Here is a 20,769-nt window from a genome sequence, read left to right on the forward strand (position 1 = left end):
TAATTAGCACTGTTTCTTTGCACTGGCTCATTCTGATCTATTCCTGTTCACTTTTGATTTCTTGAAATTCTTTCTAAACCTGTTTCTGAATTCCAATTGTTTACAAACAGTTCCTGATATTCCATCTCTTACTGCTGATTTCAGGGCGAAACCACTCTCTTTTAGCTTCTAATCGTCTCTTCCAACTGTGTTCTTTTACTGTGTTCAATTAACCCTTTTATCTTTGTGATTTCTGTTTTTTTTATTTCCCAACGTACTCTCCTAACATGAACTGCTTTTATGATTACTTTTCGTTGTAAATGGAACAATGTCAGCCAGGTGAATCTCTTTGAACATGAGTTCCCTGACAGGAGCTGTTAACAGGTGTGTCAGGGATTCTGCTCACTCTAGGAGCCAGCTCTGTGCTAGCTGGGTCAGTCACATGCAAATAAAGGTCGACTTGGTGACGGATTCCAGCTTTGGATCTACTTGGGCCACTGATTCCCAGGTGTCAGTGGGAATGCTGCACTTTGCCAGTGATGCCTTGAGAATATCCCTAAAGGGTTTCCTGTGAACACCTGGGGCTCCTTTGCCATTTTGAAGGTCAGGGAGCCTTGTGTTGGTCATGCAGATGACGTGCCCCGTCCATCATAACTGATCAAGGATGGTCAGTGCCTCAATACTGAGGATGTTGCTCTGGTTGAGGATGCTGATGTTGGTGCGCCTGTCTTTCCAGTGGATTTGCAGCATCTTGCGCAGAAGTGTTGGTACAACTGCTGCAACGCCTTGAGGTGTCTGCTGTAGAAATCCACATCTCAGAGCCACATAGGAGGTCAGGAACCACGATAGCTCTGTACACCATAAACTTTGTGTCGGATCTGATGTTGTTATCCTCAAACAACCTTCTCCTCAGCACAAATACACTGGAGGCAGTGCTGGATCTCTTCATCAATTATGACTTTGGCTGACAGGTTCCAGCTTTCAAGGTAAATAACGTTGAGGCAGGTGAAAAGTAGTGATTAATTCTCCTGACAGTGCGTGGACCCACAGCCTTTTCAGTTATGCACAGTCTAACTTTCTCAGAAGCACCAGATAATAAAACTTTTCAAGAGTTGGATTTAGCTAAGGAATACAACGACCCCAAGCCTCTGCTAATTCTGAGACATTATCAGTTTTACACGACAGTTTGAGAACCAGGGGAATTTGTGTTGGCATTTTTGGCAACGTTAAGATGACTGGCAGAGACTTGTGATTTTGGTTTAACACTCAGTGAGGTACTGACAGACTGTTTGTATATTGGATTAATGCTATGACCATACAAAAGTGCCTACTAGCTAAAGCCAACTGGACTTCAAACAGGCATGAAAACTGGACTTCCCATTGGAAAATGCGGCAAGTGGAGTATATGAGTTCCAAGGTATGGTGATGGAAGTGGACCTTTGCCAGTCCGACTGAGCTTGGGCAATGCCACTTGAGTGCAGGCAATTACATAGCCACACTCAAGACATATCCTGAATAGAGGGAGTCAAGGTCAGCCCACAGCAAAACAAAGCCAAGCCTCAGCCAAACTGTTAAAATTTTATCTGGGATCTGGGCCGGTCGCAGTTGCTGTCAGTGTGCGGACTCAAGACAACAAAACAGTCCCACCAGACCGAACTGAGTAAGAGAACTCATAGGCTGGTATCTAGGAGAGTTGGCACCCTGGAAAGTCCATCTACATCTGGTTTGCAACAGTGAAATTGCTTTGCAACATTCAAATCAGAACCAATCAAAATAAACGCATGGCGAAATGGTCACCAAATTCTAATGGAGGTCAAGACCAGCACAGCTGTATCAGTGATTGAGAAACCAGTCTTTATTCACTCTTAAGTTTTTATAAGAGCTAGCCAGGTTGACGGCCTATACTGGGAAACTTTTACAGATTAAGAGTACACCTTTAGCTCCCGTCTTTTATGAGAAGCAGCTGATTCAGTCACCACTGATTGTCGTAAAAGGCTCAGGTCCAAGTTTGATGGGGCGAAATTGTTTGAGAAAGATTCAATTTGATTGGCTCAACATTTTTTGATTAATGGCTGCCTGAGTGAAGTCCTAATTAAATACCTGGAAGCTTTTCAAGGAGATCTAGGGACCATCTACGGTGCCAAGGCCAACTTACATGTTGACCAGGAAACAATTCCATGGTTCTGCAAAGCCCGCCCAGTGCCATTTGCCTTATGGGCACAAGTAGAGGCAGAAATCAGAGGCTGAAAAGCAAAGCAATCATCAAACCAGAGATAGTAAGATGCGGAGTCAGAGATAACACAAGTATGGAGCTGGAGGAGCACAGTTGGTCAGGCAGCATCAGAGGAGCAGGAAAGTTGTTGTTTTGGGTCAGGACCCTTCTTCAGAAATGGGAACGCTTCCCTGATTTGGCTGATGCCAAACAAAGACAGGCTAAAAAAAGGAAGGTTTGGCACAAAAACAGAAGTTCCTGGAAAAGCTCAGCAGGTCTGGCAGCATCTGTAATAAGAAATCAGAGTTAACATTTCGGGTCCAGTGACCACTCCTCAGAACTGTTCTGTGGACGGGTCACCAGACCCAAAACGCTAACTCCGATTTCTCTTCACAGATGCTGTCAGAGCTGCTGAGCTGTCCAACAACTTATGTATTTGTTTCTGATTTACAGCATCCACAGTTCTTTTGGTTTTTATTTTGGAAGGTTTGGCAGTGATCATTGGCATTAGCAAATTCCACCAGTGCCTTTACAGTTGTAAATTTGGAATAGTAAAGATCACAAATCTCTGCTAAGGCTACTTAAAGAGGACAAGATCATGCTGCTCATAACTTCATGTTGAATTCAGCAGCAGGCACTCTTCCTTAGCGCTTACAATTAACAATTGAAACACTGTTCGGGAGGCCAAGTGGAAAATGCAGGTGCATTGTGCCATCTCTAGAATAGTCCATTCAAGTTTTAAACCTTCTTATTGACTGACTGATTGATTGTCATGTTTACCGAAATACTGTGAAAAACTTAATTTACAAACAGCACAAGTGAGGATATATGGATCAATAAGACATAGATAGGCATACAGGTTACATTGCACAGATAGTGCACTAGGTGAGATCAATGTTAGCAAGATCAGCATTATTTGATGCGAGAGAGTCCATTCATCAGTCTAATAATGGCCGGAAAGAAGCTGTTCCTGAACCTGCTGGTGCGTTTTCAGGCTTTTGTATCTTCTGCCTGACGGAGGAGGTTGTAGGAGATCATTACCAGGGTGCAATGGGTCTTTGATGATGTTGGCAGCCTTTCCGAAGCAGCGAGCCATGTAAATACAGTCCATGGATGGAAGGTTGGCTTCTGTGATGGTCTGGACTGTGCACACCACATTCTGAAGTTTCTTATGGTCCTGGCCAGAGCAATTGCAATACCAGACCATTATGCACCCAGCCAGCATGCTTTCAATAGTGCATCTGTAGAAGTTGGTGAGGGTCCTTACGGACATGCCAAATTTCTTGAGCCATCTGAGGAAGAAGAGACATTGCATTGTACATGCTTTCTTAAACACAGGGATGACGGTTGTCTTCTTGAAGCAGGTGGGGACTTCAACATGTAGGACGGAGGTTGAAGATGTCAGTGCCAGTTGATCCACACAAAACCTGAGTGCTTAGCCGGGAAAACTGTGCAGGCCCATCGCTTTCCTCGGGTTGACTCCCGGGCAGACTGATCTGATGCCTGCAACCATGACTGAGGGAATAGATGAGTCTGGGATTGTCCGGACAGGCGTCATTGCGCTGCTGGAATTATGCTCAAACAGAGCATAGAAAGCGAGGAATGATGTGCCTTTGTTTGTTTTCTCGCTCTGCTTCATTTTGTATTCCATAATGTTGTTTAGGCCTTGATACAGGTTGTAGGAGTGTATTTGGTAGGGTTGGACATCTAACTTGCCAGGGTTGCTATGCCTGATCGCCAGGAAGTGTTGATCAGGAACAATACCCCACTGCCCTTTGGCTTGCCTGAGGCCACTGTGCGGTCCATGCAGCGTATGGAGATCCTGTCCATTTGTAGGGCACAGTCAGCAATGGCAGGGGTGAGCCAAGTTTCCGTGAAGCAGAGCGCACAACAGTCTCTCAGTTCCCTCTGGACACCCTGACAATAACAGATTATAGGCATAAAAAGATTCCATCCTGGCAAAACTAAAACAGCTGGTGGTGATGGGGGAAACAAACAGTTACACTACCAGTGGTGCCACCACTGTCAGAGTCCCTTCTGGTTTTAAACTTTCTGGACACCCTTCTGGTCACTGTTGACAATATCAGGCTGACAGGGGGAATCAAAAAGGCCATCACAACTAAAATTGAAACCTTCGTGGAGCTGGTGAGACCAGATCACTGTAGAGGACAGCAAAATGAAGATGTTGGCAAAAAGTTATGTCTGGTGGCCAGGACTGGACGTCAACATAGTCAAAGGGTGGGCCAGTGCCCAGAGTGCCAACAAGGCAAAAATTACCACCAACAGCTCCCTCACATTCATGGGAATGGCCGTGTAAACCTTGGGCCCGGTTACACATCGACTAAACCAGTCCTTTCATGGCTCTAAGTTTTTAATCATTGTGGACACCTGTTCAAAGTGATTGGATGTGAATAGAGTTCATTTGGGGACGATGATTGAAAAGTATCTTTTACAATACACAGACTCCTGGAGGTGTTGGTCACAGACAATGGGCCATCATTTACCAGCACAAAATTTGAGTATTTCCTAAAGTCAAATGGCAATCGACAGATAAGGACAGTTCCATAGCATCCATCATCCAAATCATCTGGTGGAAAGAGAGTCCAAACTTTGAAGGCAGGCTTAAAAAAACAGCCTACAGCTTTACTACCAAACTGTCCTGGTTCCTGTTCATCTATAGGACCACCCCTCACACAAATATACCGACAGCTCCAGCAGAATTGGTAATGGGGAGAAGACACAACACCAGATTAAATCTGATTTTCCTGGATATCGGAGCAAGGGTGAAGCAGCATCAGGAATGCCAATGCCAGACACAAGACTCCGCTCAGCAAGAAAAGCAGTTGATTTCAAGGGGTAAAATCTGGTGTAGAAACCACAGGAATAGCCCTGCAGGGGTAAAAGGGATATTTGACAAGAGGCCGTACAAGAGTCAGCCCTGAACGAGCACGCGAACAATGTGAAAATTGCAACCTTGCAAATGGGGCAGGAGCAAAACATACCCAGACCCTCATAACATTTGCTAGGCTGTCAGAATCCATGGGTTCTCCCTTTCTGCCTCAAAGAAACCCCTGAGAACAAGATGGACCTGGCAAATGTTGCTCCCTCAACACCCGTTACAGCCTGAAGAAGAAAATGAGTTTCAGCCAAGGCAGTCGAGTGCAAGAGGCAGGCAACAGCCTGGTATACACCGGCAGTATCTCAGGCAGGGTCAGAGGAACCGGACCTGGCGTGAAAATGCCCAAGGAGAAACTACCAGAGAAAGAGAAAGGGCGGGCAATGTCCTTTGAACTTAGAGGGGAGAAATATAGTGATTGCAACACTGTCAGCCAGGTGGACCTCACAGAATATGAACTCTTTGATCAGGGCTGTTAAGCTGACTGACAGGAGTGTCAGGGGTTCTACTCATTCTAGAAGCCAGATCTGTGCTGGCTGGGTAACTGTCATGTCATATGCACATGTAAATAAAGGGTGACTTGGTGCTGGGATACCTACCTATGTGCAATTATTTCACTTTTGTCATTGCTACAGCTCACATCAGTATTTTCTGCTGTTTGTTGCTCACTCCAGCATTTGATGCTTTGCCTTACTTCTTGTATTTTTACTTTCTGTCAAGTTATGGTTTCATGTTTCCATTAGTCTCTTTTCTGGCTCCCTCCAAACTATGCCAGATAGTGCGACATTTCTCTGTTGATTGCTGTTCTTACTGCTTCCTCTCCTCTCTCCAAGGGTCAACTGCCCTCACTCAGTTTCCACTGCTTCTTTGACATAACATAGGGAATAGGGATAGGAGATGAGCATACTGCCCCTGAAGCTTGCTCCATCAGTCAACATAATCAAGGCCTGTCTTCAACCTCAACTCCACTTTCATATCTATTGCGAACACCTAGTTCATATTTCATGTTTTAGGAGATAAATTTTAGTTTTAAGAATTAAAGTTTAAATGTAGAAAATGATTGAGTCACTGGTAATAAACCTGCAGTAAATTCAATTCAAACACATTGTGAGTTTATAACATTTAAGACAGTTGCTCCAGGTTGACTTAAGAAGAAAACTAAGACCATTAAACATAGGTGGGTTAAATTAGCTGAGAAACAGAGAAAGTGACTTGACTTCTGGAGTTATGCCAGTAAAAGGATAAATTGTTCGTAGTGCCCAAAATTTTAAAACAAAGCTTGGAAATTAAAAGGCAGGTAATTTCTACCTGGTGACAGCTCATGTGCATGTTGTCACAAAGTTGGTTAGAGCTTTGAGACTGTTTGTTTTTGAGTTATCTCTGTGAATTCCATTATAGGATAGCAAGCAGAAGCAATCAGACTGATTTTTATGCAGCTGGTGTCTGGAGGAATGTTGAAGTCAAGGGATAAACCATACAAGTAAATGTAACCATGAGTGAGAGTATTTGATTCAAGCCAAACTTATGGAGTTAATGTAAGAGTGAGGGGTACATGCAGATTAAGTGAATAAGGTAAAGAGAAGTTAAATGAAATGAGTTCAAGTTAGATGAAATTAGGAGCCAATGTTGAAACAAGTATATGTTTTACATTCAGTATTGGTACTGAAGGGATTAAATAAAGGAGGGTTTGTTCAATTAAAATCTGAGTCAGTTCCCTGTCTTTTGTCTGTCGCACAAAGGAAGAATATCTGGGTAAAAGTTTTGAAAACTTCTTTTCAGATATCAGAAGTTACACGTAGTAATACACAGAGCCTTATGCTTTGCAGACAGAAACAGAATGCATGTAGATTATGCCACTTTCAATTCAACAAAACCAGTGACACCCATTGCCTGATTCATTTTTGCAATATCTTGACCGACCAGAGTCATCATGCCTGGTTTAAAATTGAAACAAAGTTTAGCAATTAACTGTCCATCATCATCTAACCAGTGCATTCTCCATGGCAATGTCTTAAACAATCACAGTCCTGTTGCCAATCAGTCAGCACTCTCTTCTCATGTAGTAAAAACAATTTTTTTTTCCAGTTCACATTGGTATTGTGCATTTTCTTCAAGAGTTCAAATCAAAAAGCTTCCACAATATGTGTCTTTGTTCAATACTCAAGTGATATTGTTTTAGATTATAGATATAATTATTGGTGATGTGAGCAGGCAAAATCTGAACAAATTTATAGTAAATTTGGCTGAAACTTTTAAAATTCATTAACCAAGTTGTCTATTGGCTTCAGCTAAATGAGAAAGTCAGATCACATGAAGCATTCAGCAGCTATTGACAAGTCAATCATCAATGTTGGCTTTAATTTATGGCTATATCCATTAGATGTTACCTGTCAAACATTATAGACATTGACATAAAATCTCTATCGTGTGGAAACGCCCTTCGGCCCAACAAGTCCACACTGACCCTCAGTGCATCCCACCCAGACCCATCCCCCAACAACCCACTTAATCTACACATCCCTGAACACTATGGGCAATATAGCATGGCCATCCACCTAACCTGCACATCTTTGGACTGTGGAAGGAAACCGGAGCACCCAGAAGAAACCCATTTACACATTTGCACATTTGATTTCTCAGTTCCTGACCTGAAACATTTCAACAATTATCTTTTTAGGATGATAACTGCAAATGATACAGGAGATTAATATCCTTTGTCATTGAAAGTAGTAAATAATTTTAAGAATATTAGAATGATTGTCATTCAAGGCAGTAAAAATAATTATCTACCAGTGCTACAGTATTCTACATCATGGAACAGTGACTCCTACACACATGGCAAGCCAGCATTTATTTACTGCTCACTTCTACTTGACCTTGACAAGCTGATAGTGGACCAACGGAGTGGTCATGTCCGACCTAATGCATTCTTAGTTACTCAGAGTGTTAGAATACATCACACCTGTTTACAATTCAAGTCAATAGGTTGGATTACATAAAGATGACACAACGCTAATTTTTGAAGACTCAAAGAAATCCACGAGATTTTTATGATTTTCTTAACAATCTCAAGGTTAGTTTTACGGATACCAGACTTCGATACAAGCTGAATTCAACTATCCATCTGTGTGGGTCCCTAGTTCAGTAACATGACCATGAAGCTAACATGTCTGAACATACTGGTGTCAAGGCATTTGATAAGGTTCCCCATGGTAGGCTCATTCAGAAGGTCAGGAGGAATGGGATACAGGGGAACTTAGCTGCTTGGATACAGAATTGGCTGGCCAACAGAAGACAGCGAGTGGTAGTAGAAGGAAAATATTCTGCCTGGAAGTCAGTGGTGAGTGGAGTTCCACAGGGCTCTGTCCTTGGGCCTCTACTGTTTGTAATTTTTATTAATGACTTGGACGAGGGAATTGAAGGATGGGTCAGCAAGTTTGCAGACGACACAAAGGTCGGAGGTGTCGTTGACAGTGTAGAGGGCTGTTGTAGGCTGCAGCGGGACATTGACAGGATGCAGAGATGGGCTGAGAGGTGGCAGATGGAGTTCAACCTGGATAAATGCGAGGTGATGCATTTTGGAAGGTCGAATTTGAAAGCTGAGTACAGGATTAAGGATAGGATTCTTGGCAGCGTGGAGGAACAGAGGGATCTTGGTGTGCAGATACATAGATCCCTTAAAATGGCCACCCAAGTGGACAGGGTTGTTAAGAAAGCATATGGTGTTTTGGCTTTCATTAACAGGGGGATTGAGTTTAAGAGTCGTGAGATCTTGTTGCAGCTCTATAAAACTTTGGTTAGACCGCACTTGGAATACTGCGTCCAGTTCTGGGCGCCCTATTATAGGAAAGATGTGGATGCTTTGGAGAGGGTTCAGAGGAGGTTTACCAGGATGCTGCCTGGACTGGAGGGCTTATCTTATGAAGAGAGGTTGACTGAGCTCGGTCTCTTTTCATTGGAGAAAAGGAGGAGGAGAGGGGACCTAATTGAGGTATACAAGATAATGAGAGGCATAGATAGAGTTGATAGCCAGAGACTATTTCCCAGGGCAGAAATGGCTAGCACGAGGGGTCATAGTTTTAAGCTGGTTGGTGGAAAGTATCGAGGGGATGTCAGAGGCAGGTTCTTTACGCAGAGAGTTGTGAGAGCATGGAGTGCGTTGCCAGCAGCAGTTGTGGAAGCAAGGTCTTTGGGGTCATTTAAGAGACTGCTGGACATGTATATGGTCACAGAAATTTGAGGGTGCATACATGAGGTTCAATGGTCGGCACAACATTGTGGGCTGAAGGGCCTGTTCTGTGCTGTACTGTTCTATGTTCTATGTTCTAACAAAGAATTGCAAAATTCAGGTTAATTATGCCCATTTTCTGAGAACTATGTACGTTCCTACACCTTTAAAAGGACATTCTTAATGTACATGCACGCTTCTGAGGACAATGTGAAACACAAACCACACTGTTCACTAGAAGTATGGGCAGTAAGAAAATTTTGAAGTCAATCAGTTTGCAAAGCTGATTCCTTGTTAGCAGTGCCATTCGAAATGTAACGCTCCAGCTAATGCCATCTCTAGAGCTCAGACAGCCAAACACATGTTCTGCAGCGAGAAGCACCATGTCTAATGTTCCAGTGGCTTACTGTATGATTTTTTCAATTTAATTCGTTTAATTCTACAACTGGTGCCATCTACAGTTGTTTCAAGTTGTAAAAGAGAGATTGGTGCAGTAGATGCTAAACACATTCTTGATAATTTCAAGTTTTCTACAGCAATCATCTGCCCCTAAAATATAGAATGCAGCATGACACAGAGAATCAACTGATGTCATGCAGGGCAGGACAGGCTTTTGGAAGAAGAAAAAGGAGACAGACACTCAGAAGAAGGAATCATCCCCATAACAATGTTCCCTAAACCTCAGTGAAGACCAGTGTATGAGATGTCAACACTCCTGAGCGCAGACTAAATGTGTGTCTTTACTTTTTAAGAAAATATGAATCTTTATTTTGTACAAATCTAATTTAGTCTAATCTAGCTTGTAGTTTGGCATTACACTGAAATATACAGTATAAATTATTTAGGTGCTAGCCTTAAGTAGAGTATTTTACTCAAAGTTTGTAGTGAAAGAGCAGATTAATTAATTAAGAACTAGCTCAAGCTAGATCATTATCAAGTGAGTGAATTAGTTCCTTTGCTATGGAGGCTTATAAATTCAGCTAGCAAACCTATTTCAAGCTAGGACTCAGTCCATGCATTTGCTAGATAAGAACGTATAACTCTTCAATTTGTAAAAACATAATTTAGCCTAATTGAGTTCATAGCAACTTATAATAGAGTCCTGGTGTTGAGAATCTCAAGGAAGGAGAGCAGTGGAAGGACAGAAAAGCTTGGTCACTTTTGTCTAAACAAAGCAGCTGACTGATTATCAGAATTGGTGAATATTTCAAGTTTAAAGTAAATGTAAGGTGCGGAACTGGATGAACACAGCAGGCCAGGCAGCACAGAAGAGCAGGAAAGCTGAAGTTTTGGGCTGAGGCCTTTCTTCAGAAATGGTCCAGACCCAAAACATCAGCTTTCCTGCTCCTCTGGTGCTGCCTGGCCTGCTGTGCTCATCCAGCTACACACCTTGTTATGTCAGATTCTCCAGCACCGGCAGTTCCTACTATCTCTAAAGTAAATGTAAGGTCTTTAGGTCTTTAATGTTTTCTTTTTAATTAAAAACAGCTTGTTAGGTCTATGATTAGTTGCAGACATTTCACCACATTGGGAGGGGGCAAGTTAACTGGACTCTGCTCCAGGATGGAGTCACACCATTCAGATTAAGTAATTGATTTGTGATCAGGGACAGGAGACAGGACTGCAGGTGAGGTATGCATCGGGACCCAAAGGATAGCTTTCAAATACGTTCAGTCTTGCACTTGTGCAACAATTATGAAGTTGTTGCAAGCTGCATGGATGACAGTGGGGACTGTAGGCAGGATGAACAAATGGACCATAGCACTGTGGAACAAGAAGCTATTTATCTTGGGACTGTAGTGGTAGTGGTAAAGTACTGTGTGATTAGGGGTTTCTCTTCAGCTGTGAGCATGAGTCATAAATGTGGTGTTGCCTGCCCAAATTCAAGGTCATCTCCTCAGGGCTGGGGAAAAACTTGAGAATGGAGAGATCCAGTTGCCATTATCCACATTTGTACCAATGATATTGAAATAACTAGCAAGTGGATTCTACTGAAAGCTTTTCAAAAATCTGAGCAAAATTTAAAAGCGGAGCCTCCAAATTAATCTTGAGATTACAATCTGAGCCACAGGCAAATGCCAATAAATAATTAAAGGTGTTACACACACGGCTCAAAATTGGGGTAGGAGGAATGATTTTCAGATCGTGGGGTATTGACACCGGTATTGGACTAGAAGGAAGCTGTTCTGGTGGTACAGGCTTCTGTTGAACAGTGTTGATACCAATGTCCTCTGATCGAATTGCTAAAGTCATAGAGAGGATCTTAATCAAATTAGAGGTGGGAGAGTCTGGAGAGGCGATATGTACGCTAACCATGAAAACGATATAGCAACTATTTAGGTACTGACACCCTGAGTGGGACAGGAAGGGACAGTATGTAAAAACATTTTAAAAAGCAGAAAATAGGGTAAAAGGGTAAAAATAGCAAAAACTAAAGTTAATGGCTCTTTATATTTAGTATGCAAAACAAATAAATGAATTAACAGTGCAAGTAGAGGTTAATGGGTATGAACTTATATCCAGTACAGAAACATGGTTACAAGCAGATCAAAGCTGAGAACTAAATATTAAGCAACACCGAACTTCTTGAAAGGAGATGCAGGAAGGAAACTGTTGTGGGTAGCTTTTTTAGTACTGAATAGGCTAAGTGTGATAGCAAGAAATGATATTGGATTGGTTGAGCTGATAGCAGATTAGATGCAATATAAATGGATTTCCAGAAGGTGTTTGACGAGATAGTACACAATGTTGGGGATAATACAAGTATGGACGAAAGATTGGTTAACTAATAGAAAACACAGCATTTAGAATAAGAAGGTCATTTTTAGAATAACAACACATAACTGGTAGAGTGCCACAGGTATCAGTGCTGGGGCCGCAACTAATTATTAGATAGACACTAATGATGCAGATGTAGCAACTGAATATATGATCACCGGATTTGTGGATGGTACGAATATAGGGGAAGGCAAGTGGTGAGAATGACATAAAGAGTCTTCAAAGCAATACAAACAGGTTAAGATGAATGGGAAAAAACTTGGCTTATGGAATATAATGAGGAAAATATGAGGTCATGTACTTTGATAGGAAGTGAATGTTATTTAAATTGAGAAAGATTGCAGAAAACCGCAACATCGGGATTTTGGGGTTCTTGTGCATAAAAACAAAAGGAATTCTGGCCTTTATTTCAAAGATACCAGAGTAGAAGATTGGGGATGTCTTGCAAAAAGCAGACAAGGCATGAGAAAGTCCACACCTAAAATACTGTTTTGATGCTCTTGTTTAAGAAAAGATATGCTGACACTGTCGGCAGTCCAAAGAAAATTCACTTTGTAGATCCTGGGAATGAACGGATTTTCTGCTGAGGAAAGGTTGAGTGTGTTGGTTCTGTATTTATTAGAGTTTAGAAGAATGAGAGGTGACTTTATTGAAACACACTACATTTTTGGGGGCTTGACAGGATATATAAGACTGTTTCCTGTTATGGGAGAGCCTTGGACCAGAGGGTGTAATCTCAGAATAAGGGGTCACTAATTTAATGAGGTGAGGAGGGCTTTCTTCTCTCAAAAGGTAGAGAATCTGTGGAATTCTTTACCACAAGGTGCTGTGAAGGCTGGTTCATCACGTATTTTCAAGGCTGAGACAGATTTTTGATCAGTAAAGGAATCAAAGAATGCAGGGAAAAGGCAGGAAAGTGGAGTTGTGGATAATCAGATTAGCTATGAATCTCACCAAATGGCAGAGCAGACTCAATAGTCCAACTGGCATACTTCAGTCCCTTTCTCTTTTGATCTAAGAAGAAGGACATCTTGATCAAATCTGCTACACGATCCAAGTATGACAAGGTCATGCTTGCCAATGTTGTCAACTATGACAAAGAGCTTTCATGCATTTGCTTTGAGCCAGGCTGGAGGTCGAAATATTTGCAACATTTGCATCATCAGTAGTTTCCTATCGTTGTCGAGTAATGAGGTCTCTACTCATTGAGAACTAACAGCATTTCATTAAATCTTGCCAGAGAAATTACGTGGATTCAGCAGGCAGCTTTGCAATTGTTATAAACTTCCCATGATACACAATACCACTGATTTAATGTACATCACTTGCAGGGTGTCATTTCTGCCTGATACCAGAGTTTAGAGAAATGACACTGGATCAAGAAATAATTGCTATATGATCAAAGACAATGAATTGTACAAGGTAATGCCTATTTTCTCGGTAAAACTTATCATTTCTTCATTCTCCAACTATTCACGGTGCCAGCTACATTTGAGCCAACGTGGAAACCGATGGGTGGCTATAGTATAACAATGGTCAACCACTGACGCATATGTGCTAACTCTGATGGAAAGCATGATGTTGTATTAAAAATGATAGAGCAGGTGCTTGGCATGCTGAAATAATGCTTCCATTGCCTGGAGAGACCCTCTTGTGGTACCATGGTAGTGTTCCCACTCCTGGACCCGACAGGACTAGGTTCAATTTCCATGTACTCCAGAGGTATATAGTAAAATCTCTGAACAGGTTGATGAGGAAAAATAGGTTCAATAAAAAATCTCCATTGCCTGGACCTTTCTGAAAGAGCTCAGAAGTACACAATAGAACAGGTATCACAATTGCACAGCCTTGACATCCAGAGGGGATAAACTGTGCCCCCATATGATGAAGAGAAGCATGAGGAGGTAAAGTAAAAAGGGAGAAGATAAGAATCTGACAGAGTAAGGTGTAGAGCTGGATTAACATAGCAGGCATGAAGAAGGGCCAAGGACCGAAACGTCAGCCTTCCTGCTCCTCTGATGCTGCTTGGCCTGCTGTGTTCATCCAGCTCTACACCTTATTATGTCAGATTCTCCAGCATCTGCAGTTTCTACTATCTCTGAAACAAGATAAGAAACAGGATCCTTTTGGCCACACAGTGAGTGAAGAATTCACCTGAGTGCAAGACCAGTAACTGAAACCCAAAATTCCTCTTTCACCAGTAATTCCCAACTTAACTCGCCTTTGAGCTATTACAGCGACTGCTTGGCCACAATCTAAAAATAAAATAAATTATAAAATATTATTTCCCAGACAAATCGATAAATGAATTCATAGAAAAAGGAACCAGTAAATCATATATACCAAGTTGTCATTTATCTCAAGAGGGTTGGAATATAAAAGCGGCGATGTGCTTCTGAGTATTTATAAAGCTCTAGTTAGGCCCCATTTACAATACTGTGTCCAATTTTGGGCCCCACACCTCAGAAAGGACATACTGGCATTGGAGCGTGTCCAACAGAGATTCACACGGATGATCCCTGGAATGGTAGGCCTAACATACGATGAGTGGCTGAGGATCCTGTCATTGTATTCATTAGAATTTAGAAGGTTGAGGGGAGATCTAATAGAAACTTAGAAGATAATGCATGGCTTAGAAAGGGTGGACGCTGGGAAGTTGTTTCCGTTAGGCGGGGAGACTGGGACCCATGGGCACAGCCTTATAATTGGAGGGGGTCAATTTAGAACGGAAATGAGGAGGCATTTCTTCAGCCAGAGAGTGGAGGGCCTGTGGAATTCATTGCCACGGACCGCAGTGGAGGCCGGGATGTTAAATGTCTTCAAGGCATTACAGCAACTAGATTGATAAATTCTTGATCTCGCAGGGAATTAAGGGCTACGGGGAGAGTGCGGGTAGGTGGAGGTGAAATGCCCATCAGCTATGATTAAATGGTGGAGTGGACTCGATGGGCCGAATGGCCTTAATTCCACACCTATGTCTTATGGTCTTATGGTCAAGTTGCCATGGATGACAGTTTTCTGGTCTAGTTGACTGGCTGTGTGAGTTCTATTTTCCTGCTCACTGATATATATTTTGTTCTTTTGCTGATTTTCTTGAATACTAGTGCAGGAAAATATATGTATTTCTTTCACTCGTGTAAGTAGCATCCGAAGTTTGTTGATTCACAGAATTCCAGATCATGAGTGAAATCTTGAGGTATTCTGGAAATAGCTAAAAAGGTGACTGCAGAAACTTAATTGGGTGGGAAGCCAGATTTCAGAATTTTGGCAGCATGAGCTTTTGCAATTAAATTCACTGAGTTGTAAAGTAGGGTCAAGTTACCTGACATCAAGTCAGGATGTCTTTTTGCATGCTGATTAAAAGCCCAGTTTACTGGAATTAAGTTCCCTCAACTGCATATTAGCAACGTACAGCTGATGAAGGGCCGGACTTTGAATTAAGTATTCACTGCTTTGACCTCTTTGAGAAGCAATATTATGCATGCAATGATTGAGGATTGGGTGGCAGTTATTTAAGTTGCATAGTGCAGAGAGGTTGGAGTGTAATGGGCATGGGCAAAGGAAGCTGGCCAAGTGTGGAAGTCTGTTTGGCCAAAGAAGCAGGCTGGCCACAGAATGGTTTACGGCGCCAGGACCGTCCACCCCAAAAAGTTGTGAAGAGGTCATGCACTTCCTGTCCACCACATCAACAAGATTTCATTAATTACTTGCATGTGCATATATGTTCATGTAATAAGCTGAGAAACATGCAATGACACAAGAGAAGCCAAATTCCCGCAAGCAGAAGTGGTATTCATTTCCACGCCTGACACTGAAGTTATACTCCATGGTGGAAAACTCCACCTTATGAATTGCTTTTGAATTGCTTTTAATGTACCTTTATATATTTTAGCACCACACTTTTTTTGACACCGAAGCAGTATTGATACATTTTAAGGAAAGGGATTGAATTGAAGTTAAGATATCACAGTCAATTCAGGTTGCAAAGGGAAGCTACCAAATTGGCAGCTCCTACCCCACCAACCCATACCTACAGCCAAAAGAACTTTCCTGTTCCTGTGATGCTGCTGAGCTTTCCTGCTATTATGATGCTGCTTGGCCTGCTGTGTTCATCCAGCTCTACACCTTGTTATCTCAGATTCTCCAGCATCTGCAGTTCCTATTATCTCATCTACCTTGCAAATACTATTAAATGGCTTTGGCCAAGTTGTGCTCTTTGTTGAAAGGAGTCTAGTAGCTATCATGTGCACCACAGTGCCTGTATTATCAGTTGTGACCTGAAGTATTCTACTTGCCTATTTTCAAGTATAATGCAATGCTGCTCTTTGTGTGCATCAGAATGGAAAGGAGGACCATCTTTCTTACCATCCACTCATGTGAATCTTCCGAAATGGAATCAGTCAACAAAGAAATAATTCAAATGTGGTTCGCTCCATCTCTTAATCACGGAATAAAATATAGGGCTGAATTTTACCACAAGTTTGCTAGATTTCAATTCTGGTGAGTTTCATGGAGAATTTCACTCAATGTGACCTGGCGAGATTTCTCATATTTCCTGAAACTCACCTCATACCTTCGCCCCACATCTCTATGGTGCCCTCACCATCCTATCTTTCTTCTTGTCACAGGAAGAAGCACCCATCACTGCTGAGAACACTCGGGAATCCCAGTGCCATTTTTAAAGCCCAACCACGCACCAAATCAAATACTGCCAACAGCAGGTGCCCTTCACTGTTACAGAATGGAAGGGGAAAAAATGAAATATTTCTCAGGGCATATAATGTGACAAGGCCGGCACTTCATTAGCAAGTCAAGTGAACAGTCAATAATGTATTGCCACTTAAGAACCAAACTACACAATTCATCCATCCTTTGCAATATTCCATCTTCCAACCCTGTTAAAGGGAATGCAACCCTTCCCCGCTCCCCACACACACCACCCCAAATGCCCAGTGTAGCCCGCAAATGTGTCATCGCAATGATCATACCTCACCAAAGGCAGGATAGTTGTGATTATAGTGACTCTCCCTCCTACAGTTACCTATGTTCTCCAATGCACTATTGTCATGACTCCCTTTTATGTTGAGGTTCACCATTTACATTTATTTCCCCCGTGACACGCTGCATGCCTCCTCCAATCCCCACAGTTGACTTCTTCTAACTTCTCTACCACAGCACTGGCGCCTCACAAACCTCTTAATTTGGATGGACAGCCCTGACTGATGACTTGACCAGTCCTTATTTGACCTGTGTTACTTACTGCAATTCACAAGTCTGAACATAGCCATTCCTTGGACTGTAGAGGTAAGGACCCCGTAACATTAATGACCTCAAATGGATGACAGACCATATTCAACCCCCGTGGACTCACAGAAGATGCTACTAACATCCAACTGCAATACTGAATATTTGTGCACCAGAATAGAACCTCTCCAAGCAAACTTGTCTAATTGTAACTAGGACATCAGTCCAACAAAACAGAAAATCATCTGGGCAGTATCTACGAGAAGAAGGTCAAATCCAGTCCAACCAATAGTCTACTCTCAATCATAGTAAAATGACAGAAGTGGCATTTACCAATGATATGCTGACCAAAGGTCATTTTGGGTTCCAGCAGAACCACTTGCTGCAGTTGTTATGCAATCTACGCCCAAACATGGCTAAAAGGATGAATTCCAGAGGTGAGGTGGAAGTGACTCTGAACATTAAAGCAACATTTGCCTCAATGTGGTTTGAAGAAAGCACAGATCAATTGGAGTCAATGGTTATCAAAGAGAAAATCGTTCACCTAATACAATGCAAGATTTGTGGAGGCATTTAACTCAACCCCAGGCATTGTTGTGGGATTTCTTCATCCATACTTCATCAATGACCTTCCATCAATTATAAAATTAAAAGTGGGACACTCACTAAACAGTGATGATTTCCATCTCATTTCCTCAGGTAATAAAAAGTCTGTGCCCAGATTCAAGGCCTCGGCAAGATTTACACGTGAGCTGTTAAGTATCAAGTGATAATAAAATGTGAGGCTGGATGAACACAGCAGGCCAAGCAGCATCTCAGGAGCACAAAAGCTGACGTTTCGGGTCTAGACCCTTCATCAGAGAGGGGGATGGGGAGAGGGAACTGGAATAAATAGGGAGAGAGGGGGAGGCGGACCGAAGATGGAGAGTGAAGAAGATAGGTGGAGAGAGTATAGGTGGGGAGGTAGGGAGGGATAGGTCAGTACAGGGAAGACGGACAGGTCAAGGAGGTGGGATGAGGTTAGTAGGTAGATGGGAGTGCGGCTTGGGGTGGGAGGAAGGGATGGGTGAGAGGAAGAACCGGTTAGGGAGGCAGAGACAGGTTGGACTGGTTTTGGGATGCAGTGGGTGGGGGGGAAGAGCTGGGCTGGTTGTGTGGTGCAGTGGGGGGAGGGGACGAACTGGGCTGGTTTAGGGATGCAGTGGGGGAAGGGGAGATTTTGAAACTGGTGAAGTCCACATTGATACCATATGGCTGCAGGGTTCCCAGGCGGAATATGAGTTGCTGTTCCTGCAACCTTCGGGTGGCATCATTGTGGCAGTGCAGGATGGACATGTCATCTAGAGAATGGGAGGGGGAGTGGAAATGGTTTGCGACTGGGAGGTGCAGTTGTTTGTTGCGAACTGAGCGGAGGTGTTCTGCAAAGCGGTCCCCAAGCCTCCGCTCACCATCTTCCTCTCACCCATCCCTTCCTCCCACCCCAAGCCGCACCCCCATCTACCTACTAACCTCATCCCACCTCCTTGACCTGTCCGTCTTCCCTTTACTGACCTATCCCCTCCCTACCTCCCCACCTATACTCTCTCCACCTATCTTCTTCACTCTCCATCTTCAGTCCGCCTCCCCCTTTCTCCCTATTTATTCCAGTTCCCTCTCCCCATCCCCCTCTCTGATGAAGGGTCTAGGCCCGAAACGTCAGCTTTTGTGCTCCTGAGATGCTGCTTGGCCTGCTGTGTTCATCCAGCCTCACATTTTATTATCTTGGAATTCTCCAGCATCTGCAGTTCCCATTATCTCTGAAGTATCAAGTGATGTTTGTATCACACAAGTGTCTGGAAATTACAATCTCCAGCAAGAGACAAATAACAATCTCTCCCAAAATTCATTGCTGTACTGAATCTATCACAATCCAAATCCTGAATTTATTATTGATGCATTTATATCAACAACGACATGTGGTTCATCCACTGACTTTGCAAACTCACTGCATCATCTCCAAGACACAAATAAGACAAGTAAGGGAATAGCATCCAGTTGCCTGAATGACTGCTGCTCCAACAACTCTCAAAAGCTCAATGCCATCACAATCAATTATGGAGTAGCACCTCATCCACTGCATTAGCATTGACCCCTGTTACTTTTGCCAGACTCCAAGGTGGATTGAAGGTTGCAATTCTAGGATTGCAGTAGCTCAACAAGCCTCCTTTAACAGCACCTCTAAAACCAGTGACATTTACCATCCTGGGCCACAAGGACAGTAGGTTTATGGAAACACCACCATCTCCAAACTCCCTTTCATATTACACAACTTCACAACTTAAAAATTAATATCCTGGAACTCCCTATTTGACTTCACCACAAGGACTGCAACTGTTCAACATGGATTGCAACTGTTGAACAAAGCACCTCGCTGCAACCTTCTCAAGGGCAATTAAGGATGGACAATAAATGCTGATTGTCAGTGATGCTCAAATCGGCGTAAAAGTATTAGCAGCCTTTGTAAAAACTACCCAATAATTAAGTTTAATTTTCACAGTTTAGACACAGCTTTGATTGTGTTTCATGTTTTGCACACTGTTGCCCAGTCCCCAGCAAGCTTTCAATGCTCAGCACGGGTGTGAAGTCAACCCACATTATGGAAATGAATTTGGCCCTGCAGGATCAGCCAGGGTCAGAACTGACCCTATCAAGATAACACACCATCTGCCAAGTGATGATAATAAAATGTCTCAGTTCTGGAAGAAATTCTTTTTCGGATCAATTGTACAGCAGGAGAAACAACAGTTATGTCAAGGCTTTTTCCTCCAATTATTTTCTCTCAAAACTATCACTTGTTCCTTTATCATAGATCACAGAGTCCCTAAAGTGTGGAACCGGGCCCTCAGTCCAACAAGCCCACACCAACCAACAGAGCATCCCACCCAGACCCATCCCTATAAACTAACCTAAGCTACACATCCCTGAACACTATGGGTAATTTAGCATGACCAATCCACATCTTTGGGCTGTGGGGGAAAACCAGAGCAAACCTAAGCAGACACAGGGAGAATGTGCAAACTCCATACAGACAGTGACCCCGGGGTAGAATTGAACCTAGGTCCATGGAGCTCTGACACAGCAGTGCTGTAACCACTGGGCCACTGTGCACATTGTCTTAACTGCGTAAAAACAAATGCTACAGATGGAAGATCCAACCTGCATGATGCAAAATCTTTAATGGATAATCATAAATGACTCTATTTAGATAAACTCAATAGCATTTTTCTGGACTGTACTCCTGGCATATGTGCCATTCCAGATTAGAAGATAGCCAATAAAGTCTTCTGATTCCAGGTGTGCACCTGTGTGCCAGTTGCAAAAAAAAACTGGATAATTTTCATTCTTTTAATTGCCTTTTATTCTGTGGGGTACAGCTGAGTCTCTGTTTGGCAC

The 20,769-nt window shown here is 42.7% G+C and overlaps 1 protein-coding gene across 2 annotated transcripts in view; it reads right to left on the minus strand.

Moving 5' to 3' along the window:
- Positions 1 to 20,769, minus strand: part of LOC125448142 (methylcytosine dioxygenase TET3-like) — a 353,266-nt gene that overhangs the window by 282,848 nt on the left and 49,649 nt on the right. The gene's annotated exons all lie outside the window — the stretch shown is intronic.

The sequence above is a fragment of the Stegostoma tigrinum genome, chromosome 40 (assembly GCF_030684315.1).
Source record: "Stegostoma tigrinum isolate sSteTig4 chromosome 40, sSteTig4.hap1, whole genome shotgun sequence".
Classification (NCBI taxonomy): domain Eukaryota; kingdom Metazoa; phylum Chordata; class Chondrichthyes; order Orectolobiformes; family Stegostomatidae; genus Stegostoma; species Stegostoma tigrinum.